General features: G+C 38.6%; 1 protein-coding gene and 1 pseudogene across 2 annotated transcripts in view; one reads left to right on the forward strand and one right to left on the reverse strand.

Moving 5' to 3' along the window:
• Positions 1-24,638, reverse strand: part of RHOA (ras homolog family member A) — a 50,181-nt gene that overhangs the window by 11,348 nt on the left and 14,195 nt on the right. The window lies entirely within an intron of this gene.
• On the forward strand, positions 15,254-16,201 carry LOC119545170 (annotated as a pseudogene).

Consider the following 24,638-nt stretch of genomic DNA (forward strand, 5'->3'; position numbering starts at 1 on the left):
AGTGACAATGGGATTGGGAAAACCATAAGGACCACACTCCACTTTGTCTAGTTTATGGATGGATGAGTAGAAAAATAGGGGAAGGAAACAAATAAACAAACAGACAAAGGTACCCAGTGTTCTTTTTTACTTCAATTGATCTTTTTCACTTTAATTATTACTCTTATTATTTTTGTGTGTGTGCTAATGAAGGTGTCAGGGATTGATTTAGGTGATGAATGTACAACTATGTAATGGTACTGTGAACAATCGAATGTACGATTTGTTTTGTATGACTGCGTGGTATATGAATATATCTCAATAAAATGAAGATTAAAAAAAAAAAATGTCTGCTATGTTTGGTCAAAACCAATCCTAAACAAATACACAGTCATTGACAAAACCATTATTATCTAAAGGTAATGTTCCCCAAACTGGAGTGGGTGAGACAGTCCATTGGGGTACATGAAGGAAACTCCTTTTCATTTTTTTAAAATTAATCTAAAAAGCCTAAGAAATTTAGGTTTAAAATATATATAGACTTGTAAGTAGAAAATGCCATAAACGGAAGGACATCATGCTCTTATGTGTTCTCAGTAGTGTGACATATTATAGTGAGTAAGTGCCTGGGCTAAGTGTACACACAAATACCATGAAGTTTTAACCAAACCCACAAAATGGTCTAGTGATTTTTAAAAGTTTTTTTTTTTTTTTTTTGCAAGAAAGCAGTGGATTGAAGATAATAATCCAAGCACAAGTAAATAACATATACGTAAAGGGAAAATGTGCTCAATATAATTTTTAAACATTAGAAGCATGCAATCAAAACAATACTGTATTGAGAACAGTCACCTAAACTAAACACCGTGGCCACCTATTCAGCTATTTTCCTCCCTCTACTTTGCTTTGGATTCGGTTCGGGATTTGTCTCACTTGTGTTTTGTCTTCCAGTTAGACTAAATATCACCTCAGAGCAAATAATTTATCTAAAATTTCTCTGCAGACCCTGCATACTCCAGTACTGTAGTGGGCATGTAGTAGGTATTAAGTAAATAAAAAAAATAAAAAAAAAAATTTTTTTTGATGAGGAGATAGATTACCCTATTTGTAGTCTCCCATGAAAAAAATCCTGGGCAAAGACACTAAGGGTTTAACTCTTAAAAAGTCCCTCCACTTTGTTTGGTATGAATGCTAACATATCAACAGGATTCAAAAATCACCTACTTTTCTCATGCTCCTAAATTAATGTCAAATTTTTATATGCTATATACTTTTCCTCAGTCCTGATTTTAGTGGTTTGTGCACTAAATCAAAACCAGAACCTTACAGAATGCAAACAAAATTCATTAGGAATTTCCTGGCTCAAGAAAAAGCTGCCATCCTTTGAACAGCGTCCTTCTTAGAAGGTACTCAATTCTCAAGAAATAGTCTCTCTCAATCTACTGTGGTTAAAGGCACACAAAGTAAAAATGCCAGAAGGTACTCAAAAAGGCTCTAGAAAAATACTCCACAAGGAACTTTTGGCTCAGGAAAAGTGCAATACCATTCCAGCCAGCCACTATCAGTGACAAAGACAGAAATTCCAAGTGACTATGGGACAAAAGGAAAGCCTATAATTACAATTAAATTTCTAGACAGCATAGGGTGGGTGCCTGGCAATACAATCAGTATTGACAAGAAGCAAGAAGTACAGACATTTGAAAATGAAACTTGGTATTTTTTTCTAGAAATAACCCAGGAAAAGATTTTTACTTATATATCTTTCATTTCCACTTTGCTATAATCCAGTATCTTTTTGGGTAAATGGCTTGCCAACTTGAGAAAAGAAACCAAACTGAGTTCTCTGTAGAGTCTCTGCCAGATGTGTTATTTCCCAGGCTCAGTTCAGCCTCAGAAATAATTCTAAAGAACTTGCACCAGAGCTTTATTTCTCCAGAAAGTCAGTTAAAACAAAATTACTTAAGTCATCTTCAATAGTATGTAAATGACTATTTCTTTAGTTCTTATTTATTTTTCTCAAGCTCAAAATTTTTAAGAGTAAGTTACTGTGACATCCTTGTTCAAGTCAAAAGGAGCTCTCTCCCATGGTGCTGAAGGGCGCAGGCAATAACCACTCCAGGTTACCTTCATGCCTATCACAAGACCTGTCTTTCCCCAAATTTCAAAATGTGTTCTCACTGTAAACCAAACTTCAGCAAATTACATTAAGTAGTTAAGAAAGAAAACAAAGACAACTAGTATTGTGATATACCCGCCCATATGCAAATAGAAATGTGTGCCCAAGAAAAGCAATTTAGGGGCTTCATGCCGAGGTCTGTGTAATCCCACTCTTCCTACACAACAGTCACAAGAACGAACACCTCACTGACTCTCGGGAGTCCATACCCTATCTTCATGATCTGAACAAGCATGTCTCGCAGAGTGTGGTATCACAGGAAACTCAGTGAATGGCAGTTACGACTAGTCTCTCCTGCCCAGGCCTGACTTACCATCCTCCGGAATTTTTCACTCCATACGTGCCTCCTTCCTATCTTCCCTCTCTCCGTCTCTACTGGCTCCCTCTTCTCAGTCTATAACAATGTATAGGGTACCTCTATTTTAAAACAATAAATCTTCCCACACCCATGCTTTCCTTTAGTTTCCTTCCTCTTTCTGGCCTATTTCAAAGAAAAGTATACATTTCTGCTGTTTCTTTTCACACCTATTCACTTTCTTAAATCCTTCCAATCTGCATTCTGCTCAAACTTCTACTGAAACTTTCTCAAAGACCACCAATGACCTACCTTCACAAAATCCAGTCCTCATCCTCTCTATTTTTTGTTGCTGCAACTTGTTTCCCTATCTTTAAAACACCCTGACAAGATGTGGCCCTCTCTCTCTGGCTAAGCCAACTTGAAAGGTGAAATCACTGCCCTCCCCCCTACGTGGGATCAGACACCCAGGGAAGTGAATCTCCCTGGCAACGTGGAATATGACTCCCGGGGAGGAATGTAGACCCGGCATCGTGGGATGGAGAACATCTTCTTGACCAAAAGGGGGATGTGAAAGGAAATGAAATAAGCTTCAGTGGCAGAGAGATTCCAAAACGAGCCGAGAGATCACTCTGGTGGGCACTCTTACGCACACTTTAGACAACCTTTTTTAGGTTCTAAAGAATTGGGGTAGCTGGTGGTGGATACCTGAAACTATTAAACTACAACCCAGAACCCATGAATCTCGAAGACAGTTGTATAAAAATGTAGCTTATGAGGGGTGACAGTGGGATTGGGAATGCCATAAGGACCAAACTCCACTTTGTCTAGTTTATGGATGGATGTGTAGAAAAGCAGGGGAAGCAAAAAACAGACAAAGGTACCCAGTGTTCTTTTTTACTTCAATTGCTCTTTTTCACTCTAATTATTATTCTTGTTATTTTTGTGTGTGTGCTAATGAAGGTGTCAGGGATTGATTTAGGTGATGAATGTACAACTATGTAATGGTACTGTAAACAATCGAAAGTACAATTTGTTTTGTATGACTGCGTGGTATGTGAATATATCTCAATAAAATGATGATTAAAAACAAAAATAATAAAATAAAAAAAATAAAACACCCTGACAAAAGAGACTGATGTGCTGGCCTCTAAGTCGTCTTATCTTCTTAGCTACAGCCTCTACACAGAATCATTTTCCCCAAGGTTGTTCCCCTCAGTCTTCAAATACTCTATCTCTGAGGACCCCAGTTCTTCAAATCACTTCTATGCAAATGACTCCAAAATCTCTTATCTCTGGCCCAGTCCCTTGTTCCCAAAATCTTGTCACATCTCAACTTTATGCTACATTTGCACCACAAATTCAACAAGTCTAAAACATCATCTCAACCCTTGTCAAATGTGCTTCTCTTCCCAATTGCCCCAATCTTTGTGGTGAAACAAAATTACACACCTAGCATATTCAACTCACTCACTGTAGAAATCGTACAGTTAAGAAATTCTCTTGCTTCCTTTGTTCTGCTGTTTCTTTTCACACCTATTCACTTTCTTAAATCCTTCCAATCTGCATTCTGCTCAAACTTCTACTGAAACTTTCTCAAAGGCCACCACTGACCTACCTTCACAAAATCCAGTCCTCATCCTTGGCACATGTCTAGTGCCAAGTTCTGGGGAGTCTAACTCTTTGTAGGTCTCACTTCTACCACTACTCCTCTTCTTTTCCATTCCCATATTCAATGCTCCAGTTCAAGTCCTCACAATGCTTACCTGTACAAAAGCAAAAATCAAACTGGTCCTCCCACTTCTCTTCCATCCTGCTTACTACAGACACATTCCTCATTCCAGCCTATCAAGCTTTTGTTCAAAGGCCTTCAGAAGCTTCTCACCTGCCCAAACCAGGTTCCAATCACTCAGCCTGGCTTTTGGGGTCCCTGAAATTCTAACAGCAACCTATTTTCTCCCTCCACCTTCTCTCTGATAACTGGCCTTGTACAACTCCTTTACCATAGTTCAAGGTGATACCTTTTCTGAAAATCTCTTCTTTCTCTGGGGCAGGGCGGGGGGGGATTCTTACCTGTCCATCTCAAGTGTTAACATCTACTCCAAAGCCAGTTCTGTTCCTGCATCACTGACCCCCAAAAAACAGGTGGAGCTTTTGGGCCTCTCTTGGTCCTTGTATTTTATACTTCTTTTCTACTACTTTTCACCTGGTATCCTACTCTACATGAGGGATAAGGCAGTTATATTTCTGTGTGCTTGGCTTATACCCATTCCTGCAGTGTAAGTTCCTTCAGGACACTTTTGGCTTGGAACTGTATTCCCAGTTACCTTTAGTGTGGCAAGGACATGCTGACTGAGATCTATGCACAGAGAAACAGAAGCCCAAAGAAAGGGCATTTCCCAAGGATACTGACACACTGGTCTCCAATCAACCTTTTCTTGAAGCAATGACTTTTCACAGGGCTTAGCCAATAGAAAACTTGAAAAAAAAACTGTGTGTTGTATACTTGGACCTACATATCTCCTAAACTCAGTGAACCAACATATGTCAACCTGTAGTTGCTTCCACCTGACTTGAGAGTAGTAGTTTTAGAGTCTGATATTCCAATTTCTCCCTTTTAGATCTGTAATACTCTATCTGTTCTTCAGAAGACTCCAATTCTAAGTACATACTTCTTACCATCAACTGTTACTGTAGTTGGAAACTTCACATATGAAACATCTCTGTAAAATACTGCCTGAAAACCAGGTAACACCACAGCAAAGAAGCCCACTCTTAGTGTCTACTGTCATAGTATGTCAGCACACCAACCCTGCATCTTATTTTCAAGAAAATTTCCTGGAAGGATACATGCAATATCAGTGGCTGCCTCAGTATCACAAAGCTAATGCCTGCAGATCCATTCAACAATGATGAGAAATTGGGAAGGTGACCCTGACTCAGATGTGGAGCCTGTCTGGCTTTTGGTACCTTGCTTTGATAACAGAAAGAGTTATTACTTTATAGTCAAAATGAAAGCCCCACAGTCCTTTCACAGGTAAAACAATACAACTATAGAGCACATATTTAGATACAAAGTCTCACTCAAAAGATACTTATGATCACACCTACCACCTTCCCAAAACACAACAAGACCCTATAACTCTGCTCGGAATGCTCGACACTTTAAAGATACAGCAATAGGGTGATCCCAACACTTCAAAAGGGTGGCTGTCCATTCTGGCATTGAATGATCTGGTGGTAAATCATAAAATACAACAGACACTGTTTGTGTGATCAAAGCTATTTAAGAGTTCCTGTTAAAATGCAGGAGTGTCTGTTTGTCCAGGTTGGCTCTAGGACAGTATTCTTAGATGGAAGTACCTCAGAAAGAAGGTACTGGTGATGCTGCTGAGGAGTACAGTGCTGGAAGTGAAGGATAAGAGGTCAAACTTCTGATCCAAGAGCATATTAAAAGAATTATACACCATGATCAAATGGAATTTATCCCATGTATGCAAGTGTTTCTCAACATAAGAAAATCAATTAATGTAATACACCACATTAACAAAACTAAGGGGGAAAAAACCACATGATCATCTCCATTGATGCAGAAAAGGCATTTGACAAAACCCAGCATCCTTTCTTGATAAAAACACTTAGAAAACTAGGAATAGAAGGAAACTTCCTCAACATAACGGACATATATGAAAAATCCACAGCAAATAACCTACTTAATGGTGAAAGACTGACAGCTTTCCCTCTAAGATCACAAACAAGACAAGGATGCCCACTGACATGAAAGATAGTGAACATTTTACTGGAAGTTCTAGCCAGAGCAGTAAGGCAAGAAAAAGAAATAAAAGTTATCCAAACTGGAAAAGGAAGAAGTAAAACTTTATCTGTGGATGACATGATCCTATATACTGAAAATCCTCAAAAATCCACAATAAGCTTCTAGAACTAATAAATGAATTCAGCAAAGTGGGGGAGTGCAAAAAACAGTAGTTTCTAGTAATGAACAATCTGAAGAAGAAATGAAGAAAAAAATTCCATTTACAACAGCATCTAAAAGAATCAAATATTTAGGAATAAATCTAAACAAGGATGTAAAGGACTTGTTTACAAAAGACTACAAAACATTGCTAAAGGAAATCAAAGAAGACCTAAATAAACGTAAGGACATTCTGTGTTCATGGACTGCAAGACTAAATACCGTTAAGATGTCAATTCAACCCAAAGCGATTTAAAGATTCAACACAATCTCAACAGAAATTCCAAGAGCCTTCCTTTGCAGAAATGGAAAAGGCAATCATGAAATTTATATGGAAGCCCTGAATAGTCAAGGCCATCTTGAAAAAGAAGAACAAAGTTGTAGGACTCACACTTTTGGATCTTACAACTTATTACAAGGCCACAGTAATCAAAACAGCATGTCCTAGCACTAGAATAGACAGATACACCAACAGAAATGAATTCAGAGTTCAGAAACCACCCCTCACATTTATGGACAACTGATTATGGGCAAGGGGTAAAAGACCACTTAACTGGGAAAGAATAGTCTCTTTAACAAATGGTGCTGGGAAAACTGGATAACCATATGCAAAAGAATGAAAGAGGACCTCTATCACACACTATATACAAAAATCAACTCAAAATGGACCAAAGACCTAAATATAAGAACCAGAACTATAAAACTCCTGGAAGTAAACATAGAGAAGCCATCTTCAGGACCTTGGTATTAGGCAATGGTTTCTTAGACTTTACACTAAAAGCACAAGCAACAAAAGAAAAAAAAAAAAAAAAAAAAAAGATAAATGGGAACTCATCAAAATTAAAAACTTTTGTGCCTCAAAGGACTTTGTCATGAAAGTAAAATGACAACCTACACAACAGGAGAAAATATTTGCAAACCACTTATCTGATAAGGGTTTAATGTCCAGAATATATAAAGAAATCCTGCAACTCAACAACAAAAGACAAACAACCCAATTAAAAAATGGGAAAAGACGTGAATAGACATTTCTCCAAAGAAGATATACAAATGACCAACAAGCACATGAAGAAATGCTCAACATCATTAGCCGTTAGGGAAATGCAAATCAAATCCACAATGAAATACCATTTCACACCCACAGAACAGCTACTATTTAAAAAACGAAAAATTACAAGTGTTGGAGGATGTGGAAAAACAGGAATACTCATTTTTTACTGGTAGGAATGTAAAATGGTGCAGCTGCAGTGGAAGATAGTTTGGCAGCTTCTTAGAAAGTTCAATATAGAATTACCATACAACTTGGCAATCCCACTACTGGGTATATACCCAGAACTGAAAGCAGGGACTCGAAATGGCCAAAAGATGGAAGCAACCCAAGTGTCCATCAACCAAAGAATGGATAAATAAAATGCAGTATATACATACGATGGAACACTATTAAGCAATAAAAAGAAATGAAGCTCTGATACATGTGACAACATGGATGAACCTTAAAAATGCCATGTTGAGTGAAATAAGCCAGACTCAAAAGGACAAGTATCATATGATCTCACTGACATAAAATAATCAGAACAAGCAAATCCTTAAGAGTCAGAAAGTAGAATACAGGTTACCAGGGGCCAAGGAAGGGGTAGTGATTAGGAGCTAATGCTTAAATTGTACAGTTTCTATTTGTGGTAATGGAAAAGTTATGGGAATGGATGGTGGTGATAGTGGCACAATATTGTGAACATAATTAACAGCATTGAATTATATATTTTGAATGTGGTTAAAAGGGGGAAATTTTAGCTTGTATATATGTTGTAGAACAAAAATTTTCTTTTTAAGAGAAATACCACAGGACTGCACAGTAACAGTGAACCTTGAAAACCATGGACTATGGTTAATAGTACAATTATAAAAATGTTCTTTCATCAATTATAACAAATTTGCCACACTACTGAAAGGTGTTAGTAAGTTGGCATACGAGTATTCTGTATTTCATGCATGATTTTTCTGTAAACCTACAACATCTCTTATAAAAATAGAAAATACTATTTATTCATGCATTAAAAAAAAGAAGTCATCCTTCTGGAAATGATCACCAAAGTCCACAGGAGGAAATGAGGACTATCTGTTCTTAGTACCTTCCCCTGGACAGCACAAGGACAGAAGAATGTCTTTTTATAATGTGCAAATCCCTTTCAGGGTGGCCTCTTTGCAGACAATGATGATGAAGCCCGTTCCAAGGCACGTGTTTCACTGGCCCCGTCAGAGGTCTGGGTTTTTGGAGGGCAACCACAGCAACCACACCATATATTTCATTGCAAGGTCTGACAGTGATGCCTACCACTAATCAAATGCTGGTAATGGCTCCTGACTCCATTTCTAGCTCATCTTGTTATCCAACATATACAACTCCTTCAGAAAACACTCTGTGCTGACCATTCTTTTGGTCCCTCTTTAATAATGACACAAGTATAAATGGATAACCAGCACAAGGACTCCACTGCCACTGTCTTGCGTTGTGTTCTGGTATCGACAGTGTCAGAAATTTCAGTCTGCTATACAGATCTAAACACACTGTCTATCTGGACTTTTATGAGCCACCATGAGTCCTTACTCTGGTGAATCACAATGTACTTCTTATGAACACTTTGATCCTTAATTTCGTGTGGGAGGTATAATTATCACTCCCATTTTATGCCTAGGGAAAGAAGTTGAGTTATATTTTACTGTGTGTTAGACCAGTATGTTATTAATATACATTTAATTTCAAACTGAAAAACTGTTCTGGCAAAAGATACATAGTTCCCAGTCTGTTTTTAGAGAGGTTGCTGCAATGTAACTTGTGAAACTGGATTACCAAAGAGCAATACAAGTAAATCATACTCGAACTTCATTAGCTTAAACTTGCACCAGGAATCACATAAACTAGGCCAACTTACTCAGCAAAACATGTCATGGAAACCTTGAGCCTACTGATACACAATGAAAAACATATGGAACATCTAACTGGCCACACAGGGAAGGGAGGGGTTGCATGTGGAAAGTAAGATGCTACTCTATTAAAGAATAAATAAACTGTTATAAAGAAATAAAATTAGAGCTCTACAGATCTTAAATGACAGACTCCCCAATTTAAGAGAACTTGACTTGACTGGATCTCAAAACTTTAATTTACCAAAGCTGTTTCCTTTGGTAATTAGGCCAAATTTCTCTCAATTTAAATTATTCAACTGACAAAATTCTGTTAATTACTGTATCACCAACCTCAAACCACTAGGGACACCCAGTAACTAACTGCTTTCACTTCCGAGTGCCTCAGAGAATTAATTTCTAAAAAGTGTTCCAAACACGGAGAACATCTTCTTGACCAAAAGGGGGATGTGAAAGGAAATGAAATAAGCTTCAGTGGCAGAGAGATTCCAAAAGGAGCCGAGAGGTCACTCTGGTGGGCACTCTTACGCACAATTTAGACAACCCTTTTTAGGTTCTAAAGAATTGGGGTAGCTGGTGGTGGATACCTGAAACTACCAAACTACAACCCAGAACCCATGCATCTTGAAGACAATTGTATAAAAATGTAGCTTATGAGGAGTGACAATGGGATTGGGAAAACCATAAGGACCACACTCCACTTTGTCTAGTTTATGGATGGATGAGTAGAAAAATAGGGGAAGGAAACAAATAAACAAACAGACAAAGGTACCCAGTGTTCTTTTTTACTTCAATTGATCTTTTTCACTTTAATTATTACTCTTATTATTTTTGTGTGTGTGCTAATGAAGGTGTCAGGGATTGATTTAGGTGATGAATGTACAACTATGGCACTATGAACAATCAAATGTACGATTTGTTTTGTATGACTGCGTGGTATGTGAATGTATCTCAATAAAATGAAGATTAAAAAAAAAAAAAGTGTTCCAAACAGGTGAGCTCTAAGAGTAATGAACCATATCTGGCCCAGGTTAATTTAAGGTCTCTGAAAAAAATGGAATTGTGATGAGAAAACCTGCAATTTACACCACCTCTATCTACATAGCTATTGAAGCATGTTGGAAAACCAATTTGGCAACAACTGTTCAATATTATCATAACCTTTAGGTACCAATGGATTTCCTAAAAGCCTAAAAAAGAAGAAATTAACTTTCAAACACTTTTTTTCCCTCGGGTATGGCATGTGCCAAAAAAGGAGCTTGAAATACTACTTTTTCTGGCCAAACATTTCAGAACACAATCTACAACATGAGTTCTCCCAAAATAAAGCAACATAAGTTCTTACCGCAAAGGACCCTAGCCCGGGATCCAGGAGTCAAACATTTTTTGATGGAAAATTCTACAGGCAGCCATCAAAGTACCAGCCAAGATATCAACTTAGTCAAGCCACAAGCTAGGATTTTTCAAGCTGCTGGCAGGAGCACAGATATGGTGGCAGCTGCTCCTAGCTGTGCTCCAGCACTATCCATGGCAGATAAATTTTGCTAGAGCCCTAGCAGTAAGCCAAAGAACTCTGATCTCAACACAGGTAAAGTGGTTCTGAGATAGGAAGCTTTCGCTCATGGCTCAAGTTCAGTTTCTAGCCTCAAATTTATGGCCTCCAACCCTGTCTGTCCCAGTGATATCCAGGTATGGTGGAGGAGGTGGCCTCAAAGTAACTGCTTCCAGCCATTTACAAACAATTTAGGCTGTTCCAGAGCTCTTTTGCTTTACCAAATCATCCATGAGATGAAACTCATGATGATACAAATGGGGCAATGCTGAAGCCTGAATATAAACTAGTGCCTTATTCCTAATATTGAAAAAGCTTTTATTTTATAACAATGAAGTGATAACCTACAAGCAGAAGGAAAAGTTACTTCTTAGGTGGAATGAAAAAATGCAAACAATCAAGCAGTCCTTATTTCTAGCCTTTCAAAAATGGCCCCCTCCTCCCCAAATCAACACTTATCATAATGAAAATCCCAATTCTTTGAGCAATCCTCTCAGCTAGGTGTGAGGGGAAAAACAAAAGATTGCATAAAGTGTAAATAACAGGCCCAATCCTTTCAGCTGCATTTGAATTTAATAAGAGCTGATACAACCCAAATTCACACCAGTAATTATTCCTACATAAGGGATTACCCCCTTCCTTGACCACTCCTCATTTATTCCTCAACAATTAAAATAGTCTGTACATGGCAAGAAGGGAATATTTTTAAAAAAAGAAAACTAATTCTCAAAAGGTCTTAAAATCTTGTGGGGCTGCAAAGTAAACAAAACCATGATACAAAACACAAGGAAGAGAAGTGTTAAGTAAAATCAAAACAACTAATGCTCCAGAAGTTAGTTTTGGGGGTAAACTTTTTATCGATGTAAAACTTACACACATTAGAGCACACAGCTCAGTGCATTTTCACAAAGCAAGCACACCCATATAACTACTACCAAGATCAAGAAACGGATCAAAGAGCATCCCAAAAGCTTCCCTTGTTCCTCCTTCCTGAATCACTCCTCTCCTGAAAGATGACAATTATTCTGATTTCATTCACTATGTAAGTAGTTCTGCCTTGGTTTAAATTTCTTTGCTGGATTCTGAACTTAGTTTGAGCCTGGTTTATTTAACAATGTTTCAGGAAGTCATCCAGGTTGCTTCATGTAGCAGTTAGTTCCTTTTCATTGCCTTTAGTACTCTGCTAAAAAGCAATGTATGTATCCACCCTAGTGTCCACTAACTTTTGAGTATTTCTGCCTATTGGGAATACTGCTATGAGTAATCTTACATGTTTTTTTTTTTGGTATACTTACACATTTCTGTGAGTACTACCTAATTTTAGGAGATGAGATAATATTAACTGGTTTTCCAAAGTAGTTGTACACTTCCACCAGCAATGTTTTAAAGTTACAGTTGCTTCCTAACCAACACTTTTTTTTGGTTTTTTTTTTAAATTAAATTTAGTTTTATTGAAATATATTCACATACCATATAATCATCTATGGGGTACAGTCAACTGTTCACAGTACTCTCATATTGTTATGCATTCATCACCTCAATCTATTTTTGAACATTTTCCTTACACTAGAAAAAATCAGGATAAGAATAAAAAGTAAAAGTAAAAAAGAACACCCAAAGCATCCCCCCCATTCCACCCTATTTTTCATTTAGTTTTGGTCCCCATTTTTCTACTCATCCATCCATACACTGGATAAAGGGAGTGCGATCCACAAGTTTTTCACAATCACACTGTCACTCCTCGTAAGCTACATTGCTATACAATCATCTTCAAGAATCAAGGCTACTGGGTTGGAGTTTGATAGTTTCAGGTGTTTACTTCTAGCTATTCCAATACATTATAACCTAAAAAGTATTATCTATATAGTGTGTAAGAATGTCCACCAGAGTGACCTCTCGACTCCATTTGAAATCTCTCAGCCACTGAAGGTTTATTTCATTTCATTTCGCATCCGCCTTTTGGTCAAGAAGATGTTCTTAATTCCACGATGCTGGGTCCAGATTCATCCCCGGAAGCCATATCTTACGCTGCCAGGGAGATTTACACCCCTGGGAGTCAGATCCCATGTAGTGGGGAGGGCAGTGAGATCACCTGCTGAGGTGGCTTAGTTAGAGGGAGCTAACCAACAGTTTTTAAATTTTAGCCATGGGTGGGTGTGTAGCAACAATTCACTGTGGTTTTAATGTGCATGTCTTTGATGATTAATGATGTTGAACACCTTTTCATGTGTTTACTGGCCATTTTAAAAAGCCTCTTTCGTGAGACAGGATACTTGAACTGAGGAGTTCAATCCTACAGGGAAAGTAAGATACACATAAAATACACAGACAAATGTAGATTGAGACTTTATAATAGAAGCCAAAAGAGTAGTACAGAAGGTCAGGCTATCACTGGGAAGATAAAAGGATTTCAGGAAAACGTAAGACTCACTAAATATTATCCTTGGGTATCTGGTGGGTGGGTGCTTCATTTTACCCCAATATAAAGCTATATATACAGTAAACCAGAGGTTTTCAAACTTGAACATGCAGTAGAATCACCTGTAGGGCTTGTTTAAACCCTTATTAATGGGCCAACCCCTGAAAGTTCTGATTCAGTAGGTCTGTACTGGAAGAATTTGCATTTTTAACAAGTTCCAGGCAGTTGCTGCTGCTGATGATCTGAGAGCCAGCTTGAAAACCACTGACTAGAGTCAAGTACAGAGACTCCTAAGGAAATAGCAGCAAGTTGAAATGGCACGGCTAGATATTTTGCTTAAAAAGGATTCTTTTGTTAGTTAAGAACTAATGATTAAAGGATTAAAATACCAAGCATTAGATTAATCATCAGTGCCTTACAATAACTGCTTTTGGCCAAGAGAGCAGTTATTTTGAATTTCTAATTCAATCTAATCTAAGAAAAATCTAGAAGGTTGCATACTATACACTAAATGACCAGCTCAGTGAACAGCTCAGAAGGCCTTCCAGAAGAGATTTAAGACAAATGTGAGCCAAAAACATGGTCACACAAATACAGGGAAATCTCCCAAGATTGCTATGTGAAAACAGAACTGCACAGTAATCCATGGTTGTGGGGAGCGTAGCCAACAGCCACTGAGAAATGTGTGACGGCCAGACTGCTCCCACACTGCAAAACCCTATCTGTATCAGACCTCTTCAGTCAAGCAAGGCAGGCAGGAGGGAGTGTGGGAAGGAGTGCAAATGGGCTGTAGTCCCCATAGAGAATCAATCAGATGTGTAAAAAGAAGTATGCAATGTTCATAGCGGCATTATTCACAATTGCCAAAAGATAGAAACAATTCAAATGTCCTTCAACAGATGAGTGGATAAACAAAATACGGAATATACACACAATGGAATACTACACAGCAGTAAGAAGGAACAAGGTCATGAAACATGACAACATGGATGAACCTTGAAGACATAATGATGAGTGAAATAAGCCAGACACAAAAAGAGAGATATTGCATGTTACCACTAATGTGAACTCTGTGAAAAATGTAAAATAAATGTTTTATATTGTAGAATGTAGGGGACCTAGAGATAGACAGCAGCTAGTGAAGAGGGAATGATAATCTAATAAGAACAGGTAAGTTACTGAGGGTAATCTTAATGTTATGGGAATGCTCAGGAATGATTACGGTTTGTAAATTTTCTTGGGTAGGGTAGGAACATGTTGGAAGCAATGTAGTTATTTTAGGTTATTTGTTTTTCTTTTTCCTTTGTTTCATTTGAAATGTTTTGTTTTTAATTTTTTGATAAAGTTTTAAAAAATGAAAAAAAAAAAAAAAAGTGTGAAAAGAACTGGCCATCACTTCACAGTCTTTCTCTAGCATCACTTCCTGAAAGTTACAGCCTTTGCTTGACATCATCTGTCTTCCATTAAGAGTAAATAGGAAAAAAATAAAAGTAACTAGATTTAAGACACACTAGGGCAAAGAGTTGATGATTTAATAGCTACTGAAAATTCTTTGACGTTTGGTTACTCTCTTGCTCTGATGTGTATAACAACATTCTATAAAAAATGTGTGAAAACAAAAAGTATAGAAAATAAACTGGAAAATATAACAAACAAATATAACATATAGTCAATAAAAACACATAAATAGGAAGCCACAAGGAAAGCAGAAAGAAGGCAGGTAGGGAGTGATTGCTGTGCCCAGGGCTGGGGAAGAAGAGGGAGGTGAACACCAAGGCTGGAGAGAGCAGCTGACGCCCAGAGACAGGTGAAAAGGGCAGCAAGCAGACTTCCACCTCAAGCCAGTCCAGCCCACCTGGGCTGGGGGTGATCCTCCTTGAAGAGCCCGCCTGCCTGCAGGCTGTGTCTGAGGTCTAGCAGCCAGTTACGGAGCCAGGCCCCCACAGCCCAAGTAACTCTGGCAGCACCATGCCTGTGCTCCTGGAGCGCTCCAAGCTTTCCAGTGCCATAGCTGTACTGGCACACCATAACAGAGCAGGAGTGCAAAAGTGGCAGGAGGAAGAGGTGGACAAGATGATGGAACAGAAGACGATGGAAGAGCAGGAGAGGAGGAAGAAAGAAGAGACAAAAGAAAGACTGTCACTAGAAGAAACCAAGGAACAAATTCTGAAATTGCAGAAGCTTATGACCCTACAGGAAGAGAAGCATCAGCTTTTCCTGCAGCTCAACAAAGTTTTATGTGAGGAAGGAAAATGGAGGCAAAAGGAGCAAATCAACCGATCATTCTGACATCAGATGTGTACCAGCAGAGCCAGACCGTTCACACAGGAACTCACCTCCTCAGCATGCAGGGGAGTCCTGGACAACACAACCACCCAGACACCCTTATGGCACATAACAGAACCAAACAGATGTTTGGACCCCATGTGCTTCTGAGATTTGGTACTATGTGGGCTCAGCAGCCACTTTTGCAGGAACTGAGCACAAGAAATACCTAAAGGACTGCTTGGCCCCAACCTCACTATGGGCCCACACAGCCAATTTATAATCCCAATCAGCAGCTCAAAGCATCTTTGGCGTTTCTTGTAGTGCAGTAGCCGTCTCAGCCCTGTACAGCCGTATGCCATGCAAGGCCACTTTCAGCACACCACCCCCGCGACAGGGTTCTTCCAGCCTGGTGGTGTCCTGTCCTTGCAAAAACAGATGGAATATGGTAAACAGCAGACTCGACTCTCTGACCCATCCTCCCTTTACCCGTGGATCACCTTCTCTTCTCTACACCCAGCCCCTGTACTCTTTAGTTGGTCTTTGCAGCTACGAGCCAGCCTGAACCTTGGCTCCCCTTCATCCAGCACAGCTAGAAACCACAATTCTACCACAAGTGACCATCAGATTATATTTTTAACCCTACCCCACCACCATCACTTCCATGGGCAAGAGCTCTGCCTCCATGTGTGCCAAGCCAATAAAATCTACCTGCCACTGGCAAAAAAAAAAAAAAAAAAAAAAAGTTGGTGAATGTAACTAACACCACTGAATTGTATACTTGAAAGTGGTAAATATGGGAAGTGTTATGTTGTCTACATTACCACAATAAAATTAAAAAACAAAATGAATAGTGACACTGAATACAGACAAAAATGAAATTAAAAATTTCTTAACACAAGACTTTTGACTAAAAACACCCAAAAATCAATCAATGAAGTTAAGGAGAAAAATTGAGAATAAACAATCACCCTAAGTTACATATTAATTAATAGACTCTTTCACAATGTCACTAAAGTTTGTCCAGATAGGCAAAGGAGAAGAGGATACTGAAAGCTTCAGGATCACTTCTCTTAATTTAGGGAAAGAGAAGTGGCACAAACAGCGGACTATGAACCCTGGAACAGACTGCTTAGTCCAGTTCCCAGTTTGGTCTCTTACTGTCTAGATGAGTGATTTTGGACAAGTTAAATTTGTCTGTGCTTCAGTTTCCTAATTTGTAAAATAAAAATATTATGAATTATCTCATAGGACTGTTATGAAGATTAAATGGGTTAATATGAAGTAAAAAATTTAGAACTTATTATGTGTGCTATTACTGGTCTTTTCCCTATCTTCTGAAAAGTGGTGAGAAACCAAGGTTTCCCAACCTTTAATCAAATGCTTACGGTTCTACATATAAATAACGAGAAAAAGGAAAGGAGAAAAGGGGAAAGTCCAAGAATGAAAGATGAGCTAAATAAATGGAAAGGTATGCTATGTTCATGGATCGGGGATAAAAATGGTACACTCCCCAAAGTGATTTACAGATTCAACACAATTCCTACCGAAATCCCAGACAACATCTTTGCAGAAATTGACAAGGTGATCCTAAAATTCATATGAAAATTCAAGGGATCCAGAATAGCCAAAACAATCTTGAAAAGGAACAAAAATAGAAGACTCACACTTCCCAATTTCAAAATTTACCACATGAAGCTACAGAAATCAACAGTGTGGTATAGACATAAAGAAAGAATATAGATCAATGGAATAGAATTGGGAATTCAGAAACATGCCCTCATACTTATAGTCAACTGATTTTCAACAAATGGTACTGGGACAAATGGATCGCCACTTGCAAAAGAATAAAGTTGGACCCCTACCTTACCTAATATACAAAAATTAATGCAAAATGGGTCAAAGACCTAAATATAGCAGCCCAAACTACAAAACTCTTAGAAGAAAACATAAGGGAAAATCTTCAGAACCTTCTTTTAGGCGACGGGTTCTTAGATATGACCAAAAAAAAAAAAAAAAAAAAGGAAAAAAAAAATCACCAGCAAACAAGAAAAAATAGATAAATTGAACTTCATCAAAATAAAAAACTTCAAGAGACACTATCAAGAAAGTGAAATGACAACCCACAGAATGAGAAAATATTTCCAAATCATATATCTGATAAGGGACTTGTATCTAAAATATATAAAGAACAATTACAACTCAAAAACAAAAAAACAAACCATATGAAAAAATGGGCAAAACAAAAGAATTGAAAGCAGGAACTCAAAACAGATATTTACACACCAATGTTCAGCATTATTCACAATAGCCAAAAGGCAGAAACAACCCAAGTGTCCACCAACTGATGAAACGGATAAACAAAATGTGTTACATTCACACAATGAAATACTATTTGGAAATAAAAAAGGAATGATGTACTAATACAAACCACAACATGGATGAACCCTGAAATTATGCTAACTGAAAAAAGCCCCTCACAAAGGACCACAAATTAAACAATTCCAATTAAATGAAATATCTAAAATAGGTAAATCTATAGAGACAGAAAGTAGATTAGTGGGTGCCTGCATGGGTTGAGTGTATACTAAGGGATACAAGTTTCTTTATGCTGTAATGAAAATGTCCTACAATTTTGGTGATGCTTGTACAACTCTGTGACTATACTTAAAAAAAAAAAAGGAAAGATAAAGAAAGGAAGAAACTAAAGGAAAAAGGCAAGACTGGGAATGTATGTCTGTTCAAAGTTTGGACCTTGAAGTCCTTTCTCCTGTTACTTTGTATCCTTCCACCACAAGGCTCCATGGAATAAAACCAGGTGCCTTCAGCAATTCTCTCTGGGCTGTCCAGGCATAACTGAGGAAGATTCTGCAGGCTGTTAGAGGTCCAGCACAGCTTGGACTTCATCAAGGTGCCTGATATTTTTACTCTGCACTTTTAATCCGATATCCCAGACCCATCCTGGAAAAGCAGAATTTACTCATGAATAGGTTTTGAGTGGCAGGCTCCACTTCCAGCCACATATTTTTAACAGACTTCGTCTTCTAAAAATGACCACGAGCCTTGAGTGCTCAAAGAGGCAACTGTTCGGTTTCAGAATTCCAACAGTTAACACTTCAGAAGGATAAGTTACAGAAAAAGCAACAGGACCACAAAGTACTAAAACTGATTAGTAGGCCTACATTTGTGCACTGATTTAAAGACAGAGGCAAACCAGTTTCACAAAACAAAAGAAGGCTTCCCTTCCTTTGTTAGCAGATGCCTTCATCCTATCTGTGGTGTCCACTGACAGCCAGAGACAGTCAACCTGAAAGCCTGTGCCAGGATTTAGAATAGACTTTACCTGGGATGCTGGTCAGTTTCAACCAGCCAATACACACAAGTAACAAGAAAATATATGTGCCAGTTGGAATATATTGTGTCCTCCAAGCGCCATATTTGATGTAATCTTGTGTGGGCAGATGTTATCAGTGTTGATTAGATTGTAATTCTTTGAGTGTTTCTGTGGAGATGTGCCCCACCCAACTGTGGGTGATGACTCTAACTGGATAATTTCCATGGAGTGTTGGCCCGCCCATTGGGTGGGTCTTGATCAGTGGAGCCATATAAATGAGCTGACCGGCAGAGGGAACTCAGTGCAGCTGAGAGTGACATTTTGAAGAGGAGCTACAGCCAAGAGGGACACTTTGAAGAATGCACAGGAACTGAGAGAGGAGTTGCAGATGATCGGACAGTTTGAAGACAGCCATTGAAAACAGACTTTTGCTCCAGAGAAGCTATGAGAGGAAAAATGCCCCAAGAGCAACTTAAGAGTGACATTTTTGAGGAACTGCAGCCTAGAGAGGAACGTCCTGGGAGAAAGCCATTTTGAAACCAGAACTTTGAAGCGAACGCCAGCCACATGCCTTCCCAGCTAACAGAGTTTTTCTGGACACCACTGGCCATCCTCCAGTGAAGGTACAAGACTGTTGATGTGCTACCCTGGACACTTTATGGCCTTAAGACTGTAACTGTGTAAACAAATAAACCCCCTTCTATAAAAGTCAATCCATCTCTGGTGTTTTGCATTCCGGCAGCATTAGCAAACTAGAACAATACACATATCACAAAAATGAGACTGGAAGAACATATGGCCTTAGGATTCCAAAGAGGCAACAAATTTTAACAGGCGAAGTACAGAAACTGAAGGAAACTCTTTCAGGAAGCTATTAATACAAAAGAAGAGATAAAGAGTTAAAGTGAAAATGTTACTGAATAAAGAAGAGTAGAGAACTCACTTAACAGTTCTCCTCAAACTTAGGCACCCAAGGGATTATATTCATTATACATCTTATCAAGCACCTTCTATATTTACATACACCAACAATTAATAACTAATAACTGCCCAATTGCCTACATAGTTGGCTTTACTAAGCAATTAAACTAATGTAACAAACTAGAGCTTCACCTAGAGTTAGGCAAGAAAGATGCTAAGATAGAAAATTTCAACCCGGATCACAATGCCACCCACAAGCAGAAACCTGCTGGTTTTCAAGAAATGCAATGCAGAAGCAATGTTTTCCAACTCCTCCTCTGAAATCAAAGGTCATTTCCACCAAAACCAAAAATATTTTAACAACTAAGTAAAGTCTCCAGGCCTTGTATAAAGGGCCCAATTCATTGCAAGACCTATTCCATTATCATCGACATCACAACAGTTTTATATAAAGTAAAAGCTTGTTTGGTCCTAGACACATCTTCCTTCTGCCTAAGAAGCCTCCCCACCCCTAGTCTATCTAGCAAATATTTATCTTTCAAAATGACGAAAGTTACTTCTTCCGTGAAATCTTTCCTAATATCCTCCTCCTCTTCCACTTCCTCTTCTCTCCCCACATAACCTCCTTTGTGAATATCGTCACATCTGTAACACTTTCCACTTAGACTGAAAGCTAATTTAGGGCAGGGTTAGTCTTACTCATCTTTGTATCACCAATGCCAAGCAAGAGATGGACGCCATTAGGCTCTCCACATTTGTTTGCTGAATTGAATGAACAAAAGCCTCCGTAACTTCCCAGTGGTTGCTAAATACAGAAATAAAATTTTAACTTCAAATCCATCTTTTAAAGGAAAGATGTGAAGCTCTCCTCTACATTCTTAAGTTAAGATTTCCCCCATACCTAAATTATTCACAGGCAGTGAGGAAGCCAAAGTCTTCAATGTGGCTGCAAACTGAAATATAAATAGAGTGAAAAAATACATTCAGGGGAGCAGAGTCATTGCTTAAAACATAAATACAAGAAACAGAATGTTTGGGCTGCATTCAATCCCAAAGCCATCACAGCCTCTAACAAGTCACTGACCAGCTTGGTAGCCACTAGCCATATAAGACTATTTAAATGTTAATTAATTTAAATTTTTAAATTCAGTTCCTTGGTCACTAGACACATATCAAGAACTCGACAGACACATGTGGCTAGCAGCTATCATAGTAGACAGTGCAGAGATGGTATATGTTCATCATTGCAGAAAGTCTACTGGACAGCTCTATTCTAAACAACTCTGCCATGGTTATTTGGCAGAAAAAGGATTTTTATTCAGTGTTCTGGTTATTTCCATGCTACAAGGATCTGCCCAAAAAGACATACCATAATTTCATGTTACAGATTTTTCTGAAATATGTTTACAGAAAAACATTAGGTCTTTTAAAGACAAATCCTGGCAGGCACTCCTTAACCACTCCATCTCTCACACTTCCTCTCCCGTCAGCAGCTCTTCCACCTACTACTGCAATATAACAGTGGTCTCCTCCTCACCAGGCCCAAAGACCTTGTCTCAATTCTCATCTCCCTTATGTTTAATCAGTCTCACACAAATCAAGGGTGTTCTATGGACTACTACCTGTCGTCAGTGCTAGAGATGTAGCCTCATCTAAAGATACTCTTGGGGAAAACAACACAATGTCATAAGTGCTCTAACACAAGCTTATCCTCTCTGGTATGGAGAGAAAAAGCAAGTAATTCTGCCAGAGGGCTTCAGAGAAGGTGACATCTGACTAGACCTTGAAGAGCGAGGACATGTCCCCTGGGAGGAGTTGGGAGGAATGGTAGTAGCTCACAAAGACTTTCTAAGTTAAGAGAACAGTCTGAGCAAATGATTTCAATGACCTTAAACACAAGAATTTGGAGAGACTGTTGGAAAATGGCTGGAAGATGGGCAGTGATTTACACTGGAGGATCTGGAATATCATGCTTAGCAATTTGTATTCTATTCTGTAAGCAAGGGAAAACTATTAGAATTATATGATAGGATCTGTGATTTACAAAGAGAACCCTGGAAGCAGCATGAGATGGCAGGGAGGTAGACTGGCAGGGATGAGAAAACCCTGGTGGGGGCATAAGAGCGCCCAGGAGGAGACAGAAGAGTAATGGAAGGATGAGGTGGAATAGGCATACACTTAGGAGGCTTTTTCCAAACCCCCCACAATCTCTCTTCCAACTAGTCAAAAAAATTAGTGCTCAGGTAAGCTGTTATTACAGGTAAAAACAGCATAGCCCTCAAGTGTGTTGAGAACCCTGTAGTGTGGAACAGGGAGGGGCAATGATCTAACTAGCAACATGAAAGAGGGAGACATGAAGGAGCCAAAACATCTGAAGAGAACAGTCAGAAAGATATGACGAGACCCACCACCAAGAGAAAGGAAGGGAGCGTTTTGAGAAAAGGGTCCATATCACATGCCTAGCTAAAAAAGGCCAGAGGCATGGCAATCAGAAGTTTTCCAGCAAGGCCAGAGGAAAACCTTTCTTGGCACTGGGGAGGAAGCAGACTGAGGTGGATTGAAGAAATGAGGGTACAGAGGAAGAAGGCATAAAATGTTTCTTTCAAGAAGTCAGGGAGTGAAATAAGCCCGACACAAAAGGACAGATATTGTATGATTCCACTTACATGGGCAATCCAGAATAAGCAAAACATTAAAAATAAAAAAGAAACAAAGAAAAAAACTCAGGAAGTACATACAACATGGACAAACCTTGAAAACACTATGCTAATAAAAGCCAATCACAAAAGACCACATACTATATGATTCCACATATTAAATGAAATGTCCAGAATAGGCAAATCTACAGAGACAGAAAATAGATTAGTTGTTACCCAGGGCTGGGGAAGGTGAGGGGAATGGTAGCTAAAGATTAAGATGTTTCTTTCTGAAGTGATGAAAATGTTCTGAAATTGACTGTAATGATGGCTGCTTCCATTAACTATCTTTCCCTTTCCTTCTTAGCTGGTCACATCGCTGCCAATAAAGGATTCCAATTTCCAGCCTCCACTACCACTAGATAGGGTAACTTAGGGTTTGGCCAATGGACTATATGCAGAAATTGATGATGTGGAAGAAGGGAGAACTACTAGATCAACATTTTGAGAAGACTTGAGGGGAACAGGCTCTAGATCTAGCACACAATTGGAAGGGCTGACCATGGATAGGACTATGGACTTCCAAGGGACCTATCCACAGTAACAGGAGAGGAAGCAGACCATAAAGGCCAGAAGTAGGTGAGTAAGTAGATGTACTGGTGGATTCTTCTAATTGCTTCCATTTTCTCAAGGAAGAAGCAAGATCATCAGCTGATGATAAGGATGGGGAAGAACAGAAGGCTTGAGGCTAAAGGAAGTGGTAATACATTGTCCTAAAAGAAGGAGAATAAATGGACTATGGAATCTTAGCGGGACTGTGAAGTAGTGCTAAGAGGTTGGAGATCATGAATCCAAAGTGCAATCAGTCAGCATATTTTTCCCTTCTCCAGACATATTCAGTTACAGGTGGAGAAAAGGTGAAGAGCTGGATTTAACCAGAGCTGAGATTTTGCCGGATAAAGAAGAAGAAATGAGAAAGGGGAAAGGGAATTAAGAATATATACAAGGGGATATATATGAGAACTCTGTATTATATACATTTCATGCACAAGATTTCTGTAAACCTACAACTTCTCCAACAACAAAAAAATTAATTGCAATACACACACACACACACACACACAAGGGGATGATCATGTTGAACTATGAATTTTAAGTTAAGCAAGGGGGTGAAGTAGAAACTAAAGGAGATGAAGGGTAGTGAAAAGGTTTTAGGATCAATGGACTGTAAGCCCCCGTGGGGCTGAAAATTTTCAATGTCTGAGTACTAGAGGTATTGACCCAGAAAATGAGCACATACTTATTAGTGTAGGGAACAACTATTTTGCAGGGCCATTGGCAACATCTATCAGAATTTAAAATGAAGAAACTGCACTTACAAAAATTTATCCTGCAGATATATTTACAGATGGATGTGAACATTTATGTACAAGAATGCTTACTACATCAATATTTATAATAGCAAAAGACAGGAAACAATCTAGATGTTCCTTTGTACGAAATTGCTAAATACCATGTCAAATCCACAAAATGGTATATTATGAAACATTAAAAAAAAAAAAAGAATTTGTGTTACAAATGATCTTTCAGTTAGATTAAGTAAAAAACAAACAAAAAACAAAGTTCAGAGTAAGTACACTACCATACCATTGTGCAATGAGATGTAGATACACAGAACAGTGCCTGGCAGAGGTGCACAATCAATATTCAATGAAAAATGATTAACAGACATCTTGTCACATGGTATATGCACAGACTATCTCCAGAAATATATATAAGAAACTCTTAACAATGGTTGCTTCTAGAGACCATATATTCTTTTGTTTGAATTTACCAAATGTACATATTATGTTTTTTAAAAAACAGATTAATAAAATAAAATTTTAAAATGTACTGACTTGGAAAAATCTATAGCATATTCTGTGAAAGAAAGAGAGGGAGGGAGGGAGGGAGAGAGGGAGAGAGGGAGGGAGGGAGAGAGGGAGGGAGGAAGGAAGGAAGGAAAGAAAGATACAAACAGCACATGTGCAAAGTTCCATCTTGGGGATCTGACCTCTTGGAACCTACGGAAGCATACTGCCGCTCCCCACAACTTCCCTAGACTAACCAAAACTGGCTATCTCCTCTTCCCCCAAGAAGATAAAACAATATTATCTGTGTTCAAGC

The sequence above is a fragment of the Choloepus didactylus genome, chromosome 1 (assembly GCF_015220235.1).
Source record: "Choloepus didactylus isolate mChoDid1 chromosome 1, mChoDid1.pri, whole genome shotgun sequence".
NCBI classification, from domain to species: Eukaryota; Metazoa; Chordata; class Mammalia; order Pilosa; family Megalonychidae; genus Choloepus; species Choloepus didactylus.